The sequence below is a fragment of the Carlito syrichta genome, unplaced genomic scaffold (genome assembly GCF_000164805.1).
Source record: "Carlito syrichta isolate Samal-C Ts95f unplaced genomic scaffold, Tarsius_syrichta-2.0.1 Scaffold303719, whole genome shotgun sequence".
In the NCBI taxonomy this organism is placed as follows: domain Eukaryota; kingdom Metazoa; phylum Chordata; class Mammalia; order Primates; family Tarsiidae; genus Carlito; species Carlito syrichta.
Genome location: NW_007247815.1, coordinates 212269 through 214037, shown reverse-complemented (window position 1 = coordinate 214037; position 1769 = coordinate 212269).

The following is a 1769-nucleotide window of genomic DNA, read 5'->3' as shown; positions in this document are numbered from 1 at the left end:
CCACGGCGTCCGTTACCCTCGGGCCCCGCCGAGGGCGTGCGGACGGGCGGGCCGGGAACCCATGCGACTGCCGAGGGTCGGCAGAGCGCGCAGCCCGGCCGCCGTTCGAGACCCTCAGGAAGCGGATGCAGCGGCAGCCGGACGGAGCGCAGCTTCAGAGGTGCGCCCGTCACGGCTGCGGCGGTGGAGCCGACGGACTCCGCCCTGCTGCAAGACGCACGGCGCCTTCGGTGAGCTACGAGTTGGCAATGAGCGTGCTCACACGCGGCGCCACCGGGAGTTGCAGCCGTCCTCCCTGCCCACCAGGTGAGGGGAGCTTGCTTGAATAGGGCTCCTTGCGTTCGGCCCCTCGGAGAGGAAGTTCGGAGCTCTGGTGGAACTCATCTAAACTCATGTGCTCCTGTATGGACACAGAGCTGTTACACGGAGTTGTTAAGACTGAGAAGTAAAGACGACACAATCTCCAGAACACATTTCTAGAGCTGGCTGTACTTTAGGGGGGACACACACCCTTTCCTGTAACAAGGACGCTCGGGAGCTCTCGGTTCATAGGTGGAGCTCCCACCTCTCAGTTGAGAAGCTGCCCAGCCGAGGCAGCAGAGTATCTTGTTTGGAATAAAAAGATAAAACCCGTATTGGCTTAAGAACACGTGTAGTTTAAGATTTAATGGACTTAGTCACAAAATATTACACAAGTGCCAAAGGTACGGTGGAAACCACCCTCCCACTCCTATTTCTACTCACTACTCATTTCTTCTTCCCAGAGATAACCAGTGTTACCTGTTTCTTCTGTATCCTCCCAGAAATTGTCTGTGCGCGTACAATGAATAGCTAGCTCTTTCCCCCCAAACTTTTTATTTTGAAACATGTCAGACCAGCAGAACATCGCAACTGTAGGACGATGAACACACACATGTATCCTTCATCTAGACCCGTACTGTCATTTAATGGGGTAGCTCCAGCAATGTGTGGCTATTGTGCACTGAAATGTGGCTGGTGCAGATTTAGATGTTCGGCAAGTGTCCAATATACACTGGATGCTTAAACCTTAATATGAAAAAAAGAAATGTAAAATATTTCATTAATACATTTTACATTTTAAAGTGATAATAATTGGACATACTGGGTTAACATATTAACATAAGTTCAAGTTATTTCTTAATGTAGCTACTAGATATTTAAAACTATATATATATATAATTATTTCTTACAGTACTTATCTAGGCTTACCAAATTGTTGATCTTTTTTCCTCTTTGCTCTTTCAATGTACTTTTTATCTGAGCCATTTGAGGTTAGTTGCGGGCAACATGAGGCTTCACTTCAACTAAGAGCAAGCAATATAATTATCATACTCAGGAAATTTAAGTTGAATTCCAGATTGTTATTTATTATGGAGCCAATAATCAAATTTTCCAGTTGTCCTAATAGGTGTTTGTAGCATCCTTTCTAAATCTAAAACAGTTCCCACAGCCTTCCTTTTTCTCTTTTACAACATTGATCTTTTTGAATAGTGGAGGACAGTAGTTTAAGAAAGTGCCCCAATTTAGATATTTTAAATATTTCTTTTGGCAGGAAAACTCTTCTAAGTAAAATGTGTTTTTCTCAATGCATTATATCAGATTGCACATAATTCCAATGTATTATATTATCTGTAACAACTAGGTGTGGTAGGCAAAATAATGCTCCCCCAAGAGATATCCTAATCCCCAGAACAAGTGAACATGTAAAACACAGCAAAATAAACCTTATTGGAGGAGATTATCTCAGA